The sequence below is a fragment of the Orbicella faveolata genome, unplaced genomic scaffold (assembly GCF_042242905.1).
Source record: "Orbicella faveolata isolate gen_17 unplaced genomic scaffold, um_ofav_v1 contig_26, whole genome shotgun sequence".
Classification (NCBI taxonomy): domain Eukaryota; kingdom Metazoa; phylum Cnidaria; class Anthozoa; order Scleractinia; family Merulinidae; genus Orbicella; species Orbicella faveolata.
The window spans coordinates 8,192,637-8,202,496 of record NW_028301554.1 but is presented as its reverse complement, the minus strand read 5'-3'; the positions used below and the strand labels follow the sequence as shown (position 1 = coordinate 8,202,496).

The following is a 9,860-nucleotide window of genomic DNA, read 5'->3' as shown; positions in this document are numbered from 1 at the left end:
TCTATCCAATCAAATCATGGGTCTCAAAGGTTATCATTACAGGAACCTGTCGGCGAAATGAGGACAACAATGTGGTCCCACAACCCACTGCAAGACGAGACTCGGCCCACTTCCTTCTCGTTTCTGAAGTGACAAATACATTCACTGCGGATTCTCCAATGGGTTTACTCGCTCATTAGACCACGTGCACGCCTTTCATGTGCGTTCCCCCGTGTACTTCAGCTCATAGTGATCTCTTGATTTTTCTGATGTTAGGGTTGCATTAAGTTTTTTGGGACCTCAGTATTTAAGTCTCGTTATCAAATAGATTGTCACACAGCTTAGAATTCCATCTCAGAAACGTTTACACGGCTCTTTGTCGAAACCAACTCAAAGCTTTAATCTGCTGTTACTCGCTTTATTTCATGGATAGAAATGATACGGATACCAGAGGAATAAAAAAAACCAGTCAGAGCGAATCAGTTCTGGGTAAGAGTCATAATCTCTCGGCTCCAGGTGGCTCGTTCGCTTGCTCCCAATACAAGCGTTACACTTCAGGTATCATTATGAATTAATTCGATTGGCCCTGATGCCCTGAACTCACCCATGTTGGTATATACTTAGCTCTTATTAATCGAACAGGAGGTCTGTATGGGAGAATCTTGACCGAGGTTTTGAGTACGGACCGAACACAGTGAAGTCTGTGCACACGACCGAGGTCAAGATTCTCCCATACAGATCGACTAAGCTCGGTTAATAACATGTTTATTATATGGCAAACAAGAAAAATTAATTCGTTTAATGTAACTGGTTTGTACTAACTGACAGTTTGCTTGCGAACGGCGATGAACTGAACTTGAAATAATTCTGCCAAAGTTTGCTCGTCCTCTTTACTTTTTTCTCATCAGGCTTTTTGGCACCTCCATAAATAAATATTGTTGGAAGAAAATAGTCAATAGTTTTGCATTTTAGTTTGCAACTTTTTCTCCGCAAAATGTAACCGGTCGAGATGTCGGTCTAGATGGGAAAATCTAGACCGCTTTCAATATCGATTTCAGCCAATCAAATTCGTGAATTCGGTGGTTCCCAGTTCTTGTGAGACACAGCCATATAATAAAGTGAGATATTGATCAAAGTAAGATAAAGTAAAAGATTTTCACCGCTGACATTGACATTCAAAGCTGGCTCAAATTCCTGAATAAACAAGGTCTCCTTAACCTTTTAATGGTAGTCAGTTTTGCCGGACGCCAAAATGTCAAAATGGCCCAATTTGATGTAGTCTGCTGGCAGCCGGTTTTCTCTCTTAGGGTCACTTACACGAGTGTTTAGTCACCGCGAACGCAAAAGGGCAGTATGGCGGTGACCGAGTGGGGAAGAAGGCGAGACGAGATGATGTGACCAGTTGTTTAAGTCCGCTCATTGTGATCTTTAGATTTGTCTACATGACTAGCGACTAGTTTTAGCCTGTCATTTTTGACAACATTGATTAAATCGCAAGTGAGTTGTGTGATCCGCGGGCTCGGAAACAAAACAAAACACTAAAAACAGCCTGTCACAGCAGATCGAGTCTGCATGCCAGTCCCCGTTAAAAAAGGAATAAATTGAGTGCCTTGAATCTGTCACGTACAGCGTGGTTTCCAAAATCAGGAGCACAAACTGCCGTTAAGTCAACGTTTAATGCCGGTCTTTCATAAACAAAACTGATTGTAACCCGAGAGTTTCCAGAAACCGCCCTTTACAGGAATCTTACATTAGGAAAGCAAAGAATGGTTACACAGGAATTTAGCGATGGCCCGCATATACCTCGTGTCCACATGACTTTGATCACGTGGACACTACGCAAAAACACCTTTAGGAGGTCTTCTTGAGGACATCCGCGCCCAAAATGTTCCCAGGGACAGACATTTTTAAAACTTATCATGAAGTAAGGTGGAGTTCAGCTTTTGCAAAAAAGCCACAAGAAAATTAATGAGGGGTCATCGTGCTCGTTTTCGAGATAAGGCGCGTTAAAGGCCATGCGTTTTAAGGTCATTCCCCAGTATTGCATTGCGCGTCCTTACTGCGCATAATTTCACACGTGATTAGCGCAAGCGCATTAAAAAATGGCGGCTTTTTGTTTGGAGCCGGACCTCGCCATAGAGGTAAATCGTCATTTTCTCGCAAACGAGTATGGTGACCTATCATTTTTTTCTGTTTTGAATTGAGTAATAAATTTCTCTGTGTAAAATAAATATGGACCAATTCTCAGTGTAGAACAAAAAGCAATCGTCGGAAACTTGAATTTAGCAAGCAATCGTGACTACGATCATGGTGCTATTATAAGGATTTATATGGGTATAAACAAGGTGCTGTTGCTCCTAGACGAACATAGGGACCCCTCATTTTTATTTCAAAATTTAAGTTCCTATAATATAAACAATCAATAGGCAAAGTTTCACAAAAATCTCAGTGCAGGTTCTATTTCAGTGGAATGACCTTAACAGGTGTTCATTATTTTAAGACTATATTACACTGGAAAAGTTGAAAATTTACATGGACATGTCAATTTTAATTTACAGTATGTAAATCTTGATTTACATTCTTTGTAAATTACAATTTACATGTTAGGGTTTTGTAAAATAAAATTCCAGGAAATTTACAGCTTTTAGTACAGCATGTAAATGTTCTGTAAATAGTGATTTACATTGTCTTTGTCGACAATGATCATTTGAAGAACATGTAAAAACCTGTAAAATATTTTACGCACTTTTACAGTATCTGCCTTTGTAAAAAACATGTAAATTGCTTTGCTAAACCACGTGAGGAACGTGTAAATAATTCAAGCGAATGCTGTAAAAAGTCTGGAAATGTTATGTTTGTAACCCTGTAAAAACCATGTAAATGAAATAAGGGGGCCTGTAAGAAACATGTAAAAACCATGTAAATGAAAAAAGGGGGGCTGTAAGAAACATGTAAAAACCATGTAAATGAAAAAAGGGGGCCTGTAAGAAACATGTAAAAAGCATGTAAATGAAAAAAGGGGGCCTGTAAGAAACATGTAAAAAGCATGTAAATGAAAAAAGGGGGCCTGTAAGAAACATGTAAAAACAATGTAAATGAAAGAAAGGGAGCCTGTAAGAAACATGTAAAAACCATGTAAATGGAAAACCTAGAAGTTGCACGGGTGCGACACCGCAATAATTAAGCTGTCTTCTTGTGAACTTTCCGCGCATCCATAACGACAAAATAAAACTAGAATTGTTACTGCACATGCAGGCGTCCCAAGCTTACGTCTCTAGAAAAGAGAAAAATTAATTCTCGGACACGTACGTATTTATTCATGAAGGTCCATGAAAGCGTCACGTGTTGTGTGAGTTCAAGACGGAAAGAGCCCTGGTGACCGAGTTTGAACTGACGCGGAGTTAGGTTAGGCAGGGAACCATAAGGGACACCCAACGACCGTTTCCTCTCGAATGCTTTTCAACGCTGTTTTAGGCTATCTGGTGTACTTTCAAAGCTCTGTAGGTTAATTTTAGGTTGCGCAAAAAAACATTTATCTGTTCGGTTGTTCTAGATGAGCTTGAGTATTCTCGAACTTATTAGGGCTTTTTTGTCCATTTCCGGAAAACGTTAGGTCTTATCGCCTTTCCGAAAATGATAGCTGAATTTTTTTCGGTACCCAAAATGACATTTTTAACAATCCGAAAACAACAAACATTAAACTTCTCATATCGCGAAAGTTCGAGGTCACAGTTGTGCCCCTGAACCGCTGAGAATGAACGAAATATCATCGATTTAGAGCGTTAAATATTCCGAAACATGAACATTCTACAAGTAAGATTAATACAGCTAAGTCTGCCCTTGCATGTTCACTGTTTCTTTGTTTTTTTTGTTTTGTTGTTGTTGTTGTTGTTTTTTTTTGGTGATTTCTACCGTTTTGTGCTTTCATTGCCATCACTGTTATCCCAGTCCCTTTATAAGAGCATACCAGCCTTGTGAGTGTCCGATCTCCAACAAGCAGGAATCAGCGGTCTTCATGTTAGGTACCAGGTTCTCTCGGTTCTCCCGCCATGTTTGGCAGTTCGTTGGAACTTGCATCGAACTCGAGCTCTGTTTTAGCGGGCCAAAATCCACTCTACCTTCGCTTCGTCACCGTGCACGGTTTCAAGGCAAAGTTTACCGTTACCCAGAAGTTGAAGATAGTGATTACAGGCAACAAAAACAACAGGTAAGCAAGTTTTGCATAAATTGAACGAGCAGAGTAAAGTAACGTCAAGATACGTATACATTTCGTTTTGCCTTTGGTTGTGAATGTGTCATTATCAAGGAGAAGTTACATTGCTTGTGGAATCGACTTTGGTGATGTTTACCTGCCGTGCATAAAGAGCTTTATTATCTGTTATTATCTGTTCTCGATAACTGAGCATGAGCATGCGGCATTTGTTATTGGCTTATATGCACCTCATGATTCTTTCTGATGCATGCTCTTGTAAGGTTATGTTGCCCTCTGATGTGAATGCTAGTAAGCTAAAATGTAATGTGCCATCTTCAGCAGAGAAATTTCTCTTATGCTAGAGTAAGTATTCTGAAGTTACTCAAGTGTCTACAGTTGTACCTACATGCAAGTTACAATATGCTGTTATACACAACTGTACATGGACATTGCACCCACTGGTGCTGATACTGTAGTAAGTTAAATGTTGTGGTATTTTCTTTCACAAAAAAAAAAACACTATGATACTTTATAAAGAGGTATGCATGTACCTCAAACTGTCGTGAAAACTACACAGGACTTGAAAAAAAGGAAGAGTAACTTGCCCAGGCAGGAAAATCAACTTGTCTTGGACGACACAGTATAGTCAATCGATTATTTCATAAAAATCAATAGAAATTAGTCAATGATATCAGAAATCAATAAAAGGATTCGTCATGAGTCATCGATTGTGATCAAATTTTCAATAAGCATTATCAATTTTGCTGATACTAGCTTATCTTTTAAGCAACATTTAATAAGAAAGAAATGAACAAAAGATTTAAAGTGAAATATGAAATCATGAATACAATTGCGTAAAAACATAGCATTGTATCTCGTAAACAATATTTTGCTGGCATACATGTATCAGGGACTATGTTTTGGGGGTTTTTGGTAGTGCCTTTGAAATCTACATAAAAAAGTTACAATCAAACATTGTGTTGAGGGACACAATTTTTCTACAGTTTAGGTGAACTAACAAAGAGAGACCAACTTTCAATTGATTCTCTAATGACTGATAAATTTGGTAAAATCAAACTAATAACTTGAAACTTTTCTAGCATGTGAGTATGAATTTCTTTCAATTGATTGATAGCACTGATAACACTTACATTAATTTCAATTTATTGATTTATATCAATTTATGGATCGATTTCAATCGATTGCCTTACCCTGGGATGACCAGACAGCATTTTAGAGACCTGTTACAGCTGTACATTTTACTTGTACAAAATTGGGCTCTTACCAAATACATGTAGGTTTCATGTGTCATGCATCTGTTCATGCATCTGTAGCAGGGCAGGAAAAAAAATTGTAAGTCACTTGCCCAGTGGGCCAGTCAATTTCAGTTTTCACTTGCCCCACTTAAATATTAGTTGCCAGTGTGGTGGCCAGTAAGGAAATCAGAGGACAAATGCGAATGAGGTACACTCGGATTCCAAACTAATTCTTGCTTTCAACCTAATAATTAACTAATCTTTAGGTCTTAAGTTTTGAAATGGAATGACTGGAAATTATCATTTATCAAGCTAGCATTTTTAGTCAGACTCACAAGATTACTGACGCTACATTGTAATTTCACTTGCCCACTGGGCCACTGCACTTCTATTTTCGCTTGCCCAAGAGCAAAATTTACTTGGCTAGCAAATCAGACCTGGGTTTTTTCTTGCCTTGAGTAGATCACAGATAACATCAAAATGTGGTAAAAACAAAAAATAATCACATAAGCCATTACCAGGGTGTGTCACAGAATTTGTGAATTTTTCAGGCATGTGTCACTGATGTTTTTACCACATTTTGATGTCTTCTGTGATCTATTACTGAACAGATGCACGACAACATAGAATCTGTCTGCTTCGTAATACATAACAAAGAAACAAAAACAAACTTTTATGACATCATCTGTACCTGTGTCCACCAATAGAGCATAAGTGCACGTAAGAAACAATCAAATTGTGCCTGCAAATAACTCGACTTATTATTTAAACATTGTTTGATAGGAGTTTGATTTATTGTGCATGAATATTACAATGTAGGAGATAGTGAACATTGAATAGTTACTGCCACAGATTTTGAGTTTAGTTCTTCTACATCCTCTGACATTCAGTGCCTTCCAATCAGAGATGCAAATTTTTTGTCACACAGTAGCTACAGATGTAGATGTAAGATCTGTTTGATTGATGAATATTCAGGGCTCAAAATAATGGCCGGTCAACGGGCAATGTCTGGCCAGAATGGTGACTTGACCGGCCAAAAACTTCACTCGCCGGTCATGTTGACCAGTCATGTCATGTTGAGACGGTCATGTTGTTCATTCTTGAATAAACAATCAAATCCCCAACTGTAAATCTGAGAGTTTTTATCTCTTTTTTATTATGACCTCTAACGAAAACATACACCAATGCATACATGTATCTGTTCGAACAGCTAAAGACCATTCGCTTGCTGTTTGTCATGCGTTCAAGATCGATAGGAATGCCATTCGAGTGACTGGGGTTAAATTTGTTCAGAAAAATATTAAGCCAATCTTTAAACGGTCTAGCAGTGACTGGAACAAACAAACTATGTTTGTGGGTTTAATTTGGCTCACATTATGTGTACTTGATTTTTTCGTAAATATCTTGACCAGTCAGAAATGAGATGTGACCGAGCTAAAATTACTTTGACCGGTCAACATGACCGGCTACAGTTCGATTTCAAATGTCACAGTATAAATTGGAATGATAAGAAACAAAATAATAACTCCAGTGTAAAATTCGCTGATTGATATCATACATAGAATTTGCTGATTCATACTCAGACATAACTTATCTTATTTAACGAAATGTTTTATGTTACTTGTAGGATGAAGTAAAATTGAGAGTGGTCAATACATGCATACTCCTTGGCATTGATGCTTGATCAGGAAAAAATCAGCTACTGAGAAGTCTACAGTACCTATGACTCTATAAGGGGTCCAAGGTCCATTTCTTGAAGGCCCTGGAAACTTTTCAGGCCCACAAAGCCATCTTTAATTGAGCTGTGTCTAAAAACTAAGAGCTGTATATGCCTGAAACTTCTTGTGTGAAGGAAACCTCTGTTCATATTGAGAATAAGCCAATAAAACAGCTCTGTAAGCATAAGATTTCAGATTTTGGTATAGCTTTCTGGGTGCAAAAACTTTTTGGGACCTTCGAGAAATGGGCCCCTGGTGCATTACAGTCTAACATGGTGACCTTCAACACTTTCTGGCATAAATTCAACCACTTTAAACATTATTTTTAATGCTTTGAAGTATCACCTACACTGTACCTGTGTTAGTGAATTAGCATTAAATTTGAATATCTTAGATTGCTAGGTTGATACTTATTGTTCAATACAGCAGCTATAAGATTTCATCATAAAAAGCAAAGGCTATGTTTACATACATGTAGTACCAGAACAATAATTTATTAACTTATGATGTGTTATGGGAACTATGGTACTAGATAGGCCTTTCAATTTCAACAGGTCCCTATGAATTTTTGTTTTACAGTACAGTTTTTTTTATCACAAAAAGAAAAAGTAAAATTTTGAATATTGTTTACAGTGAATGTTTTGTCAGGGGTCCAAAATGTTTGTCCTGTTTGGATTCCGTACAGTTTTGGAAAAAGAAGGAAACTGTGACTTTGTAAACATAGCCTAAAAGATGTCAGAAGCCTTGTTTTATGTTATGCAATGTAGTATTCCTTTGGCATGAATGTTTTTATGATGAATTTAAAATGTCAATCTCTATCTTGTGGCAAATGTTTTTTCTCCCTATTTTCTGTTATTTCAAAAGAACAATTCACTCTATGAAAAAAGTTGATCAATATTTCACACTTACATTGCAGTAATTTTCATAATAAGGTAAAGGTAAAGTCTGCATATGAGCCACGTGGCCCAACAGACTGGAGCTTATCCCGCTTTCTGTAGCAGGAAGCAACTAGGACTATTTCTACTCCCCCTGGATGAGATGCCAGTCCATTGCAGGGTTACCCCACCATTAAATTTGCTGATACCCACTTATACACCTGGGTGGAGAGGCACTGAGAGTAACGTGTGTTGCCCAACAACACAACAGAATGTACCCGCCTAGGGCTTGAACCCGGACCGCTCGATCAGGAGTTGAGCGCACTACATGTAACTATGAGGCCATCGTGTCTCCCACATTTTTCATAATAATTATTAAGGCTAATTTAATCCTACATTAATTACTTAGTAAGAAAAAAACAGTTTATTCATTCATTTTATGACAAAGGTATTATCATTATGTTACATTTGACTTTGTGAATTTAGTATATATTTAAGACAGGTATCCATTTGCAAACAATTTTAATTTAGTAATATGCCTAAATTGCACAATTTTCACTAGTTGTAGCTGACAACAGTATAGTTCTTAATCATTTTATTATTTATGAATCAAATAGAGTTGAATATGACATGGTTTTACACAATCTTGAAAAGGTCTTGAATTTTAGCAGTCTTCTTGAAAAGTGCTTGAATTCGGTTAAAGGAGCTCAGTCATGGTATTTTAAAATATTTCGGCCATGCACAAAATTACATTTAAGTCGTCTTGTTATGGATAGAAAGAAAAGAAAACATGTTTTATTTGTTGTAATGTGTACATTGTAAACCTTATTCATGGCATACAAAAACTATTTGAATTTTACTGAGTTTGTTCTGATTGCAATAAATTTCTGATTCTGTATAAATTTGCATGTTTTCTACTATTATAATTAAGGTCAACAGATTTGATTACAATAAAACAGTACATTCCATGCATTTTTCTTCAAGTTATTATTTACAAGTTATTTATCGATTTCCAGGTTATTTCCAGGCTCCCTTTTTTGATTTACATGTTATTTACAGGCTCCCTTTTTCAATTTACAGGTTATTTGCAGGCTCCCTTTTTCAATTTACAGGTTATTTGCAGGCTCCCTTTTTCAATTTACAGGCTATTTACAGGCTCCCTTTTTCGATTTACATGTTATATGCAGGCTCTCTTTTTCAATTTACAGGTTATTTACGGGCACCCCTTTTCAATTTCCATGTTATTTGCAGGTTCCCTTTTTCGATTTCCATGTTATTTACAGGCTCTCTTTTTCCATTTACATGCTATTTACAGGCTCCCTTTTTCGATTTGCAAGTTATTTACAGGCTCCCTTTTTCGATTTACATGTTATTTACAGGCTCCCTTTTTCAATTTCCATGTTATTTACAGGCTCTCTTTTTCCATTTACATGTTATTTACAGGCTCCCTTTTTCGATTTACATGTTGTTTACAGGCTCCCTTTTTCTATTTACATGTTATTTACAGGCTCCCTTTTTCTATTTACATGTTATTTACAGGCTCCCTTTTTCGATTTACATGTTCTTTATGGGCTCCTTTTTTGATTTCCATGTTATTTACAGACTCCCTTTTTCGATTTACACGTTATTTACAAGCTCCCTTTTTCGATTTACATGTTACTTACAGGCTCCCTTTTTTGATTTACACGTTATTTACAGGCTCCTGTTTTCATTTTCCATGTTATTTACAGCCCCCATTTTTTTTATTTACATGTTGTTTACAGCTTCCCCTTTTCATTTACATGTTATTTACAGTATTATGGCAGCCTCCCTGTATTAAATTTACATGTTATTTACGGGT

General features: G+C 37.0%; 1 long non-coding RNA gene across 2 annotated transcripts; it reads left to right on the top strand.

Annotated features, from left to right (window-relative positions):
- The first annotated feature begins 3,631 nt into the window (after nt 1–3,631).
- On the top strand, nt 3,632–8,992 carry LOC149108002 (uncharacterized). Of its 2 annotated transcripts, none has more exons than XR_016209083.1 (2): nt 3,632–4,534; nt 7,055–8,992. It is a non-coding gene; the product is annotated as an uncharacterized LOC149108002 (long non-coding RNA). The 2 variants fall into 2 exon arrangements; XR_016209082.1 differs by having other exon boundaries at nt 3,855–4,186.
- Nucleotides 8,993–9,860: the final 868 nt, after the last annotated feature.